At 42.1% G+C, this 15,824-nt stretch overlaps 1 long non-coding RNA gene across 1 annotated transcript; it reads left to right on the forward strand.

Moving 5' to 3' along the window:
• The first annotated feature begins 1,711 nt into the window (after window positions 1-1,711).
• Window positions 1,712-14,155, forward strand: LOC138842712 (uncharacterized). The gene is made up of 3 exons (XR_011377506.1): window positions 1,712-2,168; window positions 12,274-12,350; window positions 13,793-14,155. It is a non-coding gene; the product is annotated as an uncharacterized lncRNA (long non-coding RNA).
• Window positions 14,156-15,824: the final 1,669 nt, after the last annotated feature.

The raw sequence follows: 15,824 nt of genomic DNA on the forward strand, positions 1-15,824 counted from the left end.
ATTATTTCATTCTTTTTTATGGCTGAGTAATATTCCATTATATATCTATATCTATCTATATATATATAGATAGATAGATCACATATTTTTTGTCCATTCCTTGGTCGATGGTAAGCCCTATTTTTTTTTAACTGTCTATAGCATTCTTCAAATGTCTGGACTTTTTTTCCTTACATTACGGTAAGAAATATTACTGAAGGCATGAACTCATTCTAATAGTATTCTTAAGAGTTCATACCATTACATGTATACATTTTACTGCAAATATCAACCCTTTTAAATTCACCCTGTTTAAATAACCCTGATTAAATTTCACCTTTCATCTGTTGACATGACTTTCTCACACCAGAGCTCAGAAAGCATCCTTCCTTCAGTCTTGAACCACTGATTTAGCATCTGTTTTGTGCTGGACATTTTCTAGTCACTGCAGATAAAATGACCAATACTATATGGTTCCTAAACTCAGTGAGACATAGCCTAGTGAAAAAAGCAGAAATATAAAAAGGCACATTCAAATGATGTCCAATACTATACTAATGATATATAAACACACACTTTAGAAGCCCCAAGACTCTCCTGCGGGTTGGTGGGGACTGTTTTGTGTACAAGGGGAGTTTTCATCTGAATCATAAAGGATGAGTGAAGTCTGACATACAAAGAACATGTCAAAGGCACAGAAGAAATAAGAGAACATCCCACGTAAATTCATGAGCTATTACAATAATGTTATGCGATCAGGTTTGCTTTTTAGGAAAATAACTCAAGCAGTCATATTGGTTTCCTTAGCCACTTCTCACTTTTCTTCCTCCTCGGTACCATTTAGGATTACACTGTGAATTTCTTTTAGAATCCCTCTCTCTGGAGTAGCTTTTCCTTTTAGAGAAGAACTAGCAGAAACAACAGAGTATAATGTATCCCATGCTTGTTTCACTACCTCAGTCTGTAGGCTTCCCCAGATGTCTCTGAACTGAGCTGGTCTATGTAGGTGCTGGGTTGAGTCAGTAAATCTGGCACCAGGTCTTCGACAAGACAACTCTTCATTTCTGAAGAAAGACTGCTCTTCACTCACCAGTTCCTAAAATCACTTCAGGAGAAACTACAGCAGCTCTAAAGAAGCAAATGTTCTAAGAGGAATCACACATCCCCAGGTGTCATATATACCATTAGAAAAAAAAAAGTGATCTTTGGTTTTCACTACTCTTTAATTGCAGGCAAAGTCCTCCATGTTTCTCCTTACTCTTCCCCTTTCTAAAAAAAAAAAAAAAAACCCATTTATCGTTAAGCCCTAATCTAAGAAGTAACTATGACTTCCTGGCTTGAGCAGGAATCCAGGCCTTCCGACTTCAGCTAACTGAGTGCCTGTGCTTTGTGTCTGAGCAGCCGTGAATTTCTACAGCCCCCAGTCTGTATACTCATCAGCATTTCTCCTCCACAACCCCAAACTTCCGCTGTGGAGAAATACCCCACGCAGCAGTACTTGTTCTCCCTTCATGCACTGGGTGAGCTCTTAGCTCTCGCATCTCTAAGAAACACAGACTCGCGCCCCTGCCCCCCACCCAGCATCGGAAACCAAGGATTTCTTAAAGAACACGGGAGAAAACCCTCCTTAAGGCCAACAGCTCCTCAGCAACCGTCTCCAGGGAAACTCACAAATACGCACCTACCCCATCATCATTCTCATTAGCCACAACGGCAAAAAGAAGAACTAAGATGGAAGGGTCAACAGCACTTTTCAGCCTCTGCCAGGAAAAGACAGGTTCTTTAAAGCTTCCAAAGGTCCCTTTTGAAACTGTCATTCCCAGATGACAGCTGGCAGGACGTGGAGCAGCACAGGATCGACAGGAAATCACCAAGCCTGCTCCCATCCGGCTCCCTGGGAATGGCAGGCCGCCTGGCAGCACGCATCTCTGCCCACGGAGCAAAGCGGCTGGGCGGCTGCAGCTCACACACCTCCTGGCAGCCCCCTCTCCAGAGGCTCAGTATTATTACAGCCTGCCCTTCTGCTGGCGTGGAATTAACTTGTTCTGACACCGTGACAGTTCTGACGACTACACAGTTTGCGGCAAGAAGCCTGGTCACACACTGCTACATGCGTGGGCTGTCACTAACTGTGCCACGAAAACCAGACAAAACCTTGTCAGGGGAAATCAACTCCTCTGCAGACAGAGGTAAGTGACTCGACTCGTGGCCCGCTTGTGAGGGGGTTGTTCAGTTCAAGAACAGGATCAGGGGACAAAGGGACCTGATGTTTTGGAAAGACACTGTCAACGCCAGCACGGGGACGGAGGCAGAGAGGCAGAAAGAGGGAAACACACGGGGACAAATGTGAGAGTGCTGAAGGAGCCGGGCTGCTAGGAGGTGACCGAAGAAGAGAGTGTCCTCACTTTTGAAAATCAATGATGTAAACTCCCAAATCACACCTACTTCACAGCCATAAACCTCCAGCAAGAAACGAAGGCAATCAACCTTGGTTTTACTAAGTACAGTATCTACTGCGTGCCTGACAGCATCCCAGGTATTATAAAGGCTACAAAAACATAGCACGATAGCACATGACCCCGAACTTTGGCACCCTTACCATTTAGCTGTTGAGATAAAAACCCACTTCCATAAAACACATAGAATGCGCTAAACATAATCCTCTTTCCCTAGGTCTCTATGCTCTACGAGAATTTGAAGATCTAAATCAAGCAGAGAGAGAGACAGGCTAAAAAAGAGGGAGGCCCAGCAGGGAGAAATCACAGAGAAGTCACTGCAAAGCCCCTCATCCCCTTGCTGGGCTGCCAAGGGTCAGGACTCCCACTGTTCTTTCCTCTGTTTCTGGCTGCGCCTGAGGGAAGGCCCCCGGGCTCCAGGCTAAGGGTCAGCTGACTTGCTTCTCACACCATCACAGCGCTGTGCTGCTTCACGCACTCTCTCCTGGAAGTGCTCAGACCCCGGGATCCTGGTAACTCTACTAAGCCCCCAAGTGTATCCTTCTGTCTCCTCCCACCCCTACCCAATCCAAACTCATACGTGTTAAGTGATAGGAATAATCTGAGTATCCATCCCATGGCTGCCCAAACTAAAGAGATGGCCTTTGGGGGTGTAAGTATTTATTAACTGCGTGAACTTAGTCAATTTAATCTGAGTTTCCATTTTACTTACTTGCAAGGATTGATGCTAAACAGAGACATATTACATGGAAGTGCCTAGCACTATGTCTGGTAGTTGGTAGGTAATTAATAAAAGCTGGTTGGTTTTAATCCTCCAATGATGGCACTGAATACCTAATTAAGTGTAAATTTGTCTTTACAGTCTCTAAGTCCTTAATTAATACAGAAAATTTTCATTATTCACGGATTCCACATTACGAATTCACCTACTCACTAAAATTTACTTGTAACCCCAAAATAAATACTCATGGCACTTTTGTGGTCATTCACAGACATACATAGTGTGGAGGAAAATTTGAGTCACCCAGTGCACAGTTTCCCAGCTGAGGCTGAACAAGGCGAGGCTTTGCCTTCTTTCAGCTCTCATGCTGTGAACAGCTATCCTTTTCACAGTGTCACAGTATTTAGTGTCACATCTTTTGCATTTTTGTGAACTTTTTTTTTTTTTTTGGTGATTTCACTGCTTAAAGTGGCCCCCAAGCATGATGCTGAAGTGCTTTCTAGTGTTCCTAAGGGCAGGAAGGCTGTGATATGCTTTACAGAGATATTCATTTTTTAGAGAGGCTCCATTCAAGCATGAGTTATGGTACAATTGGTCATGAGTTCAATGTTAATGAACCAACACTATGTATTAAATAAGGTGTCTTTAAACAGAAACCCACACAAAACAAATGAATTGACTGGTTGACAAAAATGTGAACCAGGGGCTCACAGGAACCTAACTCTGTATTTCCTTTAGGAGCAGTAGTTCAGGATTTGCTAATTCAGTGTTTGAAGTCACTTTATAGAAAATAACTGCTAAGAACAATGAGAATCAATATATATCCTTTCCTGATTTAATTTCCACACCCATCCTTTGAGGCAAAGGGGTAATTAGAAGGGCCACTAAATGCATTAAAGAAAAGGCACAACCTTGATCTGAGTATTGAAGGGGGCTTAGAGTGCAAAGGATCTTGGGAGAGAAGGGAGGTAGACAGGCAGTGGGAATAGACAGGATCTGTTCATTGCAAAGGAAGGGGCTTCACTTGATGAGTACTGGGTCTTTGTGGGACATTTATACTACCAGCAGGGGGTCAGTATTTTTCATACATCATTTGGGGTGACTGGATACATTATATGCATTCTTCTTTCCCTCAAATCTCTTCTAGTGAGCTTAAGCACTTGTACAGCATTTGTCTACAATTAGCAAGATAGCAGGTGATGTACTAAATCTGGGATGAATTTCCAAAACCAGAATCTGATGATATATCAAAAACATCAGGGTTTTTTCCGTTAGTCAACCTCTCAGCTAAGTCAGGCAAGAAGGATGAAAAGATTCAGTGTGTCTCTACCTGGACATCATCTCTTCTTTGCTGTCATCTCCTACCCTGAACACATTCTCTCTTGGACAGCGCAGGGATTTAAGCAACTCTAAATAAAGGTCTTCTTTCAGGGAAGTTCAGAATCACTGTTTAGGGCCAGGAAAGGATCATGATAGCCATCTGTTTCAACTCCCTTTATTTCAAACGAGAACTCTGAAGCTCTGGGAGTTAATGTGACAGATTGGGAACCATAACCTATTTCTTCCAATGCCCAGTTAAGTGGACTTTCCATATCTATAGTTTTCATATCAAAGTTTCAGGAGAACTTTGATTTTGAAGATGTTTGGTCCCATCATTGCTCTAAGAGTACTTATACTTGTTAGTCTCTGGGCCCTAAATTTTGGGTCAGACAATATGGTCACCACAATTATTAAACCACACTTTTTCTAACGAACAGCTAGACTGTTTTTGGTTCTCATCCTCCCGTGGTTACTCATCCAAGCCTGTGGCTTCTATTGTCACATCTGTATGGATGACCCCCAAATCAAGTAAGAAACTCATAGAATTTTAGAACGAGAAGTAGCGTCTGGGTCATTTAGTCAATTACTTCATTTTACTGATAATGGTGAAACTGAGTCTCCAAGAGGCCAAATCAAGACCAAAATCACACAGTTAGCAAGAGATGAAGTCAGAACGTAACACACGCCTCCAACAAGTGTTATAAAAGTATAGAGGGCTTCCCTGGTGGCGCAGTGGTTGAGAGTCCACCTGCCGATGCAGGGGACACAGGTTCGTGCCCCGGTCCGGGAAGATCCCACATGCCACGGAGTGGCTGGGCCCGTGAGCCATGGCCGCTGAGCCTGCGCGTCCAGAGCCTGTGCTCCACAACAGTGAGAGGCCCGCGTACAGCAAAAAAAAAAAAAAAAAAAAAAAAAAGGCACACTGGGTTACAAATTAGGAGGTGTCAGGCAATGGAAGAACATGGATACTATCACCCCTCCCTCCACAAAGGATGTGCTAATAACTGGGCTTTTTATCTGTTTATACAGAATTAGCTGAGTCACTGCAGCCACCTCTTCCTTGGGTTCCCTGACTCACAATTCTTGCCCTTCTAGTCCATCCTATATTCTTTGGCCAGACATTTCTGCGTGAAACATCATGTTACTCATTCCAGCCCCTGCTCAAAATCCTCAGTGACTCAGAGGAAAGCCAGAGTTAGGAAGTGTCATCTGGGACAGGACCCTATTCCTTCACTGATGGCCTAGAGTGATGGTCCAGGATCTGGGGTCACAGGAAGACAAAAACCAACTTGGAAGACATTACTATCCTAGTGCAGCCCCAAAGCCACCTGGGTTACAGGTAGGTTGACCTTATGGTTCGGCTTGCCTGGTACATCCCAGTTTGTGCCTGTTACCCCAGCTAATAGCATCCCCACCAGCTCTAACACAGGTACTAGTTTAGCTATGTTTAGAAATGTCACGATAACCCTAGGTGTGAGCATTACGATGCCACATGCCCTCCACCAACGTAAATATTCTTTTTACCAAAAGTTACAGACGTCACAAGGAACCCGTCAGTACAGCGCATCACAGTCCTCTGATCTCATCCTCCACCCAGCACCACATCATAAGCGTCAGAGTGTGGAGGAGAAGCAAGGATGGGCAGGATCAATCAGCCACGTGTTGCCAGCTTCACCCTCTATCCTGAGGCTGCATCCCCTCTTTTCCCTTTGTGCCCTCTGCACCTTGTGATTCTCCATCCAAGAACATCAAAGGATTCAGGCTTTACTAGACATCCTGATGCCACCACCTCCTGCCTATTCACATCACTAGGTTGGCAACAAATAACCAGAATTACACCAGCATCCTGTATCAGCCAGCGGACATGTTCAAGCTTTCCAAGCATAGGGAAAGGAAGTCGTCACCAGGAGACCCTGATTGATAGATAGTTTTTAAATTGTAGGTCGTAAGGTATAACCTTGCTGAATCCTGGAATATTTAAACTCCAAATCCTGATGTTTAATGAAGGACCCAGAATATTGCCCCATGTATTCCTATTGAAGTTCCTCTAACAAAACAAGAATTTTAACAGAGTCAAATTCTCTGTTTTGAAAATAGTTTGGAAATAAATATTCATAAGCCTATCACCATACAGCTATTAACATTTTGTGTTTTCCCTTCCAGGCTTTGTCGGGTGTATAACATTTTCACAGTCTGCATTATACTATACATAAAATTTTGTATCATGTTTTGATCAAAACCATTTTTCCAGGACTTCCCTGGTGGCACAGTGGTTAAGAATCCACCTGCCAATGCAGGGGTCGTTCAGGGAAGATTCCACAGAGCAACTAAGCCCATGTGCCACAACTATTGAGCCTGCACTCTAGAGCCCGCGAGCCACAACTACTGAAGCCCGTGCTCCTAGAGCCCGTGCTCTGCGACAAGAGAAGCCATGGCAATGAGAAGCCCACGTACCGCAACGAAGAGTAGCCCCTGCTTGACGCAACTAGAGAAAGTCCATGATCAGCTACGAAGACCCAACGCAGCCAAAAATAAATTAATTAATATAAATTAAAAAAAAAACACTTTTCCAAGTTGTTACACAGAGTTATCAATTGTAATTGCAGGTGCTTCGCAATGTTTTTTTGAAATGATATAGTATTAATATAATTTAATATTTCCCTGGTTTTAATATTTTGCTAAGCCCTGGGAATAGTAAAAATAAAAAAATATAAACAAATGCTTTTACTAAGTAAAATACTTTGCACACATTTTTTTTTTTTTTTTTTTTTTGCGGTATGCAGGCCTCTCACTGTTGCGGCCTCTCCCGCTGCGGAGCACAGGCTCCGGACGTGCAGGCTCAGCGGCCATGGCTCACAGGCCCAGTCGCTCCGCGGCATGTGGGATCTTCCCAGACTGGGGCATGAACCCATGTCCTCTGCATTGGCAGGCGAACTCTCAACCACTGCGCCACCAGGGAAGCCTCCTGGACTCTTTTTGAAGACCAAATGTGAACTGCTGAAATATATTCAAATAGCTCTGGTAACTTTTTCATGTATTAGTCATAAAGTTGAAGAAAATAAAGAAAATGGGAAAAGAGAGAGAAAAGATGAGACAAGGAAGCAGAGAAGGAGGGGAAGGGAGAGGGAAAAGACAGAGCAGGGAGAAAGGGGAGGGAAGGACTTATAATTACAAGGATAAATTGAGAGTCTTACTTCTGTTCTGACATTTGCGTCACGTAAATGATGAAAATACCATACCAATTCATTTGAATACATGTCAATTCTCTCCATGAATTATAATAAATGTCAGCATCATTCTAATATTTAAAAACAAAAGCTATCTATAATTCAGACACGACCCTTTCCCTATTGTCTACTCCATCATATAAAATATCCATCGCCCAGCCTTTAAGGCCTTATAGACTCCAGCCCACATAGCCAAACCGATTTTTCTCCACACAAAACTCATCTCTAATCAGAGAGCCTTACTGGGAGACAAATACAGAAGGCTGCAGTTTCAGTCATGGAGCAGTAGCCTGTATCAGAATCAGTCTCCAACAGCTAAGAATTAAAATCTCTGGACAAATTATTAAAAATAGAAAACGATCTGAAGGCCCTGGAGCATAACTACAAGTATACATGAACTGGAGGGTAGTAAACCTTTGAAAGGGAGGACGTGAACTAGGTGAGAGCATCACTTTTACAGCTTTTCTCTTAAATGAGCTCCTCGGCCCAAGGGATGCTGACAGGTACAACTCAGGCAGAACTGCAGTCTTACTGGCTTGAAGTGTCTGAGAACAGAGTCCAGGGCCTCCATAGTAGCCGGAGATTAAGAAAGGAAATCCGGAAAATGAAAGCATCCAAGGAAGGACCCACCAAATCTGATACATACACTCCCCTCAAATCGTTGGCTGATTTTTCTCCATTTGTACGGGGAGACTTCAGAAACCCAGAAGACAGCAACAGCTGGAAGGCTGAGAGAGACGAGCAGAAATATTTGATGCTGCCCACTGTAGAGCAGGAAGAGTTTGAAGTTTGAGAGTTTCCAAGTTAGAGAGTTTTGGTAAACACCCTGGGCTTTCCATTGAAACCCAAGAAGGACACATCTTAGGATTAAAGTATATATCTCTGCATTAAAGGATTCACCCTATCAATACTAAGAGCAAAATTAAACATACCCACCTTAATAAAACCAAGCCTGTCTAAGTTCAAGGGGATCAGCCAGTAACTTAACTGCCTGGAAGAACATTAACTTACTCTTCCAGGACTTCATGGACTTCCAAGCAGAATTTTTAAAAAAAATTTTAAACCACATCTGGAAACATTACAGTTAAGCAGTTGAAAACGAAAGGTAAAAAGAATCATAACAGCATTCAGAAGGGAAAAGAAGACACGTTACATACAGGAAAACAATAATAAAAATGAATATTGAGTTCTCAGTGGTAACAGTGGAGGCCAGAAAACAATAGAATTTTTTTTAGCTACTGAATAAGGACAGGAGAGGGAAATCTATCAACCTAGAATTTGATATCAAGTGAAAATATTCTGTACGATATTTCATGATACTTCATGACACTGAAAACATGATAAAGACATTCATCACCAGAAATAATAAATTCTAAGAAGTGGTTTTAAAAAATTATTTGGAGAGAAATGAAAGCAAATGGAAACTCAGATCTACAGGAATGAATAAAGAGTACCAAGAGTGATAAATATGGGAATAATTATGAATGGTTTTTATCTTCTCTTCATTTCCTAGTAGAGGTGTTTAACTGTGCAACCACTTAACAAAATGTTGACAGTCTCTCAAAGTTAAATGCACATCTCACCTATAAATGTGCATATCCAGTATTTCCCTAAAAATAATGAAAATGTCCACAAAAACACTTGAAAAGAATGTTTATTATTCATAACTCATAATAGTTAAAAACTAAAAGTGATCCAAACATCCATCAACAGAAAAAAAAATCGTGATATATTCCAACAATGGAATACTGTTCAACAGTAAAAAAAAAAAAAAAAAAAAAAAAAAAAAAAAAATGAATTACTGACAAACAACATGGATAAATCTCAAAAACATTGATGAGTAAAGAAGCTAGATTCAAAAGAATACACAGTGTATGATCCCACTTATATTATTTCTAGAACAAGAAAAACTGGTTTATGGAAATCAGAAAACTGAGTGCAATGGGAGGGCAAATGACTGGAACTGAGCAAGAGGGAAACTTTCTGAGACACGGAAATATTTTTTTCTCTCTATAATGATGGTAGTCAGGCAAGTACATACATTTATCAAAACATCCAACTGGGGGGCTTCCCTGGCGGCGCAGTGGTTGAGAGTCCGCCTGCCGATGCAGGGGACGCGGGTTCGTGCCCTGGTCCGGGAGGATCCCACATGCCGCGGAGCGGCTGGGCCCGTGAGCCGTGGCCGCTGGGCCTGCGCGTCCGGAGCCTGTGCTCCGCAACGGGAGAGGCCACAACAGTGAGAGGCCCGCATACCGAAAAAAAAAAAAAAAAAATCCAACTGTACTCTTTAAGACCCATGCAGTTCACTGTATGTAAATTTTATCAGCACTAAGAGACTCTAATCAACATGGTCCATCTTCCAGAAATATCCCTCTCTATATCTCCTTCTGGATTAGTCCATCCAGACCCTCCAGATGCTTCCCCTTCTCCAGAAAGCATTTCTTGACAGTGCAGGCTTTCATGGAGTTCTCTCCTCTCTCCAGTGGTAAATGTGTTTTAGCTTTATCTCCCCTAACAGATGGCAAGTTTCTTGAGGGCAGTGATTGTATTTTATGCACAAATGACAGTGCTAAGGGCACACAGGGAATGTGTTTTAGTTCATCCCCTGGGCAAGGCACCCTGCTGAGTGTTCTCGGGTGAGTGAGAAATTCTCAGGCAAGTGAGGCACAGATTCAGTCCTGAAAGCACACACCCTCCAATGAACGAGGCAGACACACAAGCCATCACAATCCAAGGAAAACTGGGAAAACAAGAAAAGTGTCCCGTGAGAAGTGGGGATGAAAAATCAATTCCAACTTAGGAGATGTGGAAGTTCCCACTGAAGAGGTTTGAATTCAATTAAGGTATTAAAGGAGAAATAATAATATTTCCCACTTATTTAATGCTTATTACATGTCAGACATGGTTCTAAGTACTTATGTACTGCATGTCATTCGATCCTGCTAAAAATCCTGAGAGGTCTGTCCTGTTGTTTTCCTATATTATTAATGATGAACTTAGTCTTAAGAGGTCATGCAACAAGCCCACATGGCTCGTAAGTATCCAGTAAGTGGATTCAGACCCAAAGATGCCAAACTCTGGGACTTGAGCTCTTAGCCACTACACTACTCTATATTAACAGGGAGAATGAGAAGAGAACTGAGGTATTTCACACAAAAAGACAAGCAAGTCACAGAAGAGAGTGCATGAAGTGGTACCATGTGATTAGAAAGTTGGAGACGGAGGACCTTGAGGACCAAGCTCAAATTTGGGGACTTCTTCCTCCATGCCATAAGTACACTCTGTCTGAAAGCTCTTCTGTGGTAGGTTTTGTAAGTATTAAGTCAAGGGATCATTTTCTAAGAAATACTTAATAACTACAGTTAGGAAACTTAAAACAATACAGTTGTTCTGTTGTCTGTTAGAGAGCTTACTCTTTTTCATCACATTATGACTTGTCGCGTCTTTACAAAAATGGCCTGAAGAGAGGCCTCTGCTTGCCTGAATTCATTGTGGTTGGTCTATGTCACTGAATTCTGTGGTCAAAAAAGTTAGCATTCATATCATCTATATACTATCAAAATAAGTTTAGATAAGTGAGAGAAACTCATCATTTGGAAAGCAAGAAACTCATCCATACTTCAGAGGCGTATCCTCAAGGCTAATTGGCTGTCAGTCCCTCTGAATTCAACCCTAACCAACCTCCACCCCACTACAAAGAGTGCAGAAAGCTTTCCCAAAATGAACTACCCATTACACTGGAGATAATGCCACAGGAGTCGAACATTACCAGAGTTTTATTTTCCCCTTTGAAGGTTTACAATTCAGTTCAACTAGGAGAGAGACGATAAGTTATTCTCAAGTTCAGTCAAAAAGAAAATGTTACTTCATTAATTAAAACTGTAACAATTGATGAACTAATGCTCCGTATTAGTCGTCTGTACATCATACACAATACTAAAGTTAAAGGGTGTGCCTTACTGCATGCTTCAGACCCATCGTATCCCCCTCTCTCTTTAGACATCAGTTTGCAAAAATAATTATACTTATTTTGAATTCAAAGCTTTGGGTACTATTGTTGACTGAAGCCTTTGAAATGTGCGCTGATTGCAGTGCCAATGTAATGCACATTAGCAGAGAGCTCAAGTATTGTACAATACCCTTAAATCAGAGAGAGTTACAAGAGGCTAATAATGAAGATGAAGTAATGCTGAGAGTACTAGCCTTTTATTCTGAACTCAAGAAATGCATTACAAAATATGTTTTAAGAATAGGTCATAGAGAACATAAATGGAAAGTAGAAGAAAGGGGGAAAGCACTCTACTGGACTGGGAAAGGAGAGCTGGAGAGAAGGAGAGAGGCTGTACCTTAAAAGGATACGCAAAATTTAGAGAAAAGAGAGTGAAGAGACTCCAGGACGCAAGTACCCTCCATTTAGACAGAGTGGCAACGGTTTCCACAATACCCAGGAGGATCCTTGCTGCGGTCTCGAAGATGCAGCATTTGAATTTGAGGGCACATTTATATGAAAATCTTCAATATTGCATCCCCATACCATGCTCTAAGACTAACCCATCCTTTCCACCAACAGTTTCATTTCCGACAGCACCAAGTAACCTATCTGAAGCTATGACTCAACATTGTTCAGCAGAGCAGTGTGGAAAATACGTAAGTAATGAAATCATTTACAAGAGAAATAAGCAAAACATAAGATAAGGCACGGGGAAATATTAATGGACAAAATGTATGTCTTGTGATCTCAGTGAAATGCTGAAGGGGGACTGTAAACCTGGTACTGGCTTTACATTTTTACCAATCTCGTTAATGTCTCTTTACATTTCCAATCGTGTTAATGTCTGGCTTAATAGAAGACAGCTGGATTCTCATATGTGTTTCTACATCCAATCTGTTGTGATACCCTATGTGTGCAGCCCCTGGAAAGCTCCACCATACACTCATGAGAGAGTGGGAGTTCAAAAGTCAAATGGCATCTTTGTATTATGAAGAACATAGTTTTCACCTCCGGGACTCCTTGAATAGATCTCAGGGACCGCCACGGATCCCTGAAAGACATTTTGAGAATCACAAAGTTATATGAAAAACAGGTCCTCTTAAGACAAAAGCGAAATTGTTCAACAGTTTTGTGGTCTTTCAAAGAGTGAGTTCTGAGAGAAAAACGTTTCCTTGAATGTTAAAGGGAGCGACATGTAACATGGTATATGACAGCTCAGCACCAACCCCTTACATGCAGTAGTGAGTGATATATGATTAGCCGTTCAGAAGGGAAAGATGCATACATTCCCTATTTCCCATAATTTATAGCTTCTGGACAAGATGTGAGTTAATGAAATCGATACTACCTGTAATTGATGTCAAGTGCATTCTGTAATTATGTTTTGTGGTCTGTGACTTTTATGAGCTTACTCCATAAAACAATTAACAACTCCATAAACATAATACTTTGACATTTTTTTTTCAATTAAAGCCTTCTGCTATATCCACACTGTCAAAAAAAAAAAGACACAATACCACTAAACTTTACGATCTTCACTCTGAATAAGAACATTATTTCTCCTACCTTCAAACTATTCTAACGTGCTTTTTATTTATAAATTCCTAATAGAAAACTTGCTTAGAAGTTAAGAGAATAACTTTGGAGAAAGGCACGCCTGCATCAGAATCCCAACTCAACCCTTTATTCATTTTGTAACCTTGGACACTTTCTTTGACCTCTTGAAGCATCAATGTCTCCATATGTAAAATGACAGTAATGATAGCAGCCATCTCATTAGGTCAAAGGTAAAGGCCATACAGATAAAAATATCAGTACAGTGCTTGGCACTTAAAAAGCAGTGAAAATGTTAATTATCATTAACTACAGTTATTATAGAACCTCACCTCTCAGGATCACTCCTTTGGTTCCATGGTCAAAAGCACATTATGGACCCAAAAGGAAGGTGGGAAGTGATAGAATAATGGAGAACAAGAGAAGGGAAGGCCAGAGAAGGTACAGAGGTAAAGCAAGGAACTCGGGACTGGGGCCAGAGATGGGGGACATTCAAGCAGACCCTGAGGATTTCCATGTCTAAACACTTTCAATCCTTCCACAGGACACACAATGAATGCCAGCTACCACTGAGTCTCTGTGCCTGTGTTTCTATTTACTGTGAGTCTCTATATGATGGATGAATTGTATTGATGGACTGCTTGTGCCTAGCACCTTACCACTAGACTCCCCTAGTGGTCATAAGCGTTGACTCCCAACAACCCGGGGTGATTAGTTTAAGCACGATTGGTAATATTCATTCCCCTCTTCAGCAATTAGTTTAGAAAGTAGAGGGACCTCCCTGGTGGTGCAGTAGTTAAGAATCCGCCTGCCAATGCAGGGGATGTGGGTTAGAGCCCTGGTCCAGGAAGATCCCACATGCCACGGAGCTACTAAGCCCATGTGCCACAACTGTTGAGCCTGCGCTCCAGAGCCCACGAGCCACAACTACTGAGCCCGCATAGTACAACTACTGAAGCCCACGTGCCTAGAGCCTGTGCTCTGCAACAAGAGAAGCCACCGCAATGAGAAGCCCGCACACTACAATGAAGAGTAGTCCCCGCTTGCTGCAACTAGAGAAAGCTCACACGCAGCAACGAAGACCCAATGCAGCCAAAACTAAAATGTAAATAAACAAATAAATTTATAAAGAAAGTTGAAGTTCTGGCTTAGTCCCATGAGACAAAATCAGCTTTGGGAGGAGGGAGTGCAATAACATGGATTACTGCTCAGTTAATAATCACTACCCAACTCTTCCCACTGTGAGTGGAGTTTACGTCTCCATCCCATTTGTGTGGGCCTAGCCTATGGAACTTGCTTTGGCCAGTGGGATTTAGTAGACGGTGAGCCACGGGACTTAAATGTGCATACAGGGTGCAACTTGGCGCTTGCTCTCAGAATCATCCACCATCAGAAGAGATGTGTCTTTAGTAGTAGCTGTCCTTCAGTCCATGCCCCAAAACAAACACCTGTGAAGCAGACCTGAAGCCAACCCAGAGCCTAGAGCTATTCCTAGAAGGCCCTGCAGATTAAAGCAGATCTGCCCAGCCTACAAGAGCCAAACCACAGTTGCACTATGTATGAATATATATGCTTTTTCTTTACTACAAATGTTGGGATACTTTGTTACTCATTATTATTGTGGCAATAGCTGACTTACACAAATAGTTAGGCAAAGTATCTGGGAAAGAGTTTTCTAACTCCTAAAAAGAGGGATACCAGAAGAGAATGTTGGATGTGACACCTGGACCTGCTGCAGCCATCTTGCAACCATGAGGAAGCCAGCCTCACAGTAAGGAGGCCCTGTCCTCAGTATTATTGATAACAATGAGCCCACTGATGATGGAAGGCCTGTTGCTTGCCCTCCCTCTGTTACAAAAATTTTTTTTAATGTTCTCCATGTTTAGGCCAGTTTAAGACAGTTTTCTATTTACTGCAGGAATCTTCTGATATTTTTGTTTTGTTTAAAAAGAAAAAACAGTTACACAATGCAAAGAAAGTAAAAATATACACTGCTGGCAAGAACAGGATACAGCCATTACCTAATATCTTAGAATTCTATCCTCTAAGAGAGTTGTCTTGGGGCCTATTGATGTCAGTCAGTCTGATTCCTAATATTTTTTTCCTGTGAAGCAATTGTTATATTTTTGAAGAAGATTCTGGATTGTGTGTTCACGAGCATCTGGGAGACCAAGCTACTTTATGTAGTAAGGTTTTTCACAGGGCAGTTGTCCCTTAGAACTAAGGCATCTGATGAACGTGTGGGGTGACAGAAGGGATGGGCCTGGGCTCGTCACTGAACCTCTGTATCCTACTTTCCTCATCTATTAAATGAGGTTCCTTTTTACTAGGGTTCCTATCAGCTCTAAAACCACTATAACCGAGTCTCTCGTGGGTTTCTTGCCCTGATGTGCCCTTAAGGCCTCAGCGTAACACTCAGCAGCCTCCCATAAATTCAGGCCTCCATGGGCCTCTTAGGCCCCAAGACCTCAGTACAGTTGGGCTTGCATCAAGCCACTTTGCCTGAATTTCCATGCAATCCCCACAGGTTTTTGGCTTCCTTACTCATCCTCCCATTGCTGGCTTCTCTGTGTTCC

The sequence above is a fragment of the Globicephala melas genome, chromosome 6 (assembly GCF_963455315.2).
Source record: "Globicephala melas chromosome 6, mGloMel1.2, whole genome shotgun sequence".
In the NCBI taxonomy this organism is placed as follows: Eukaryota; Metazoa; Chordata; class Mammalia; order Artiodactyla; family Delphinidae; genus Globicephala; species Globicephala melas.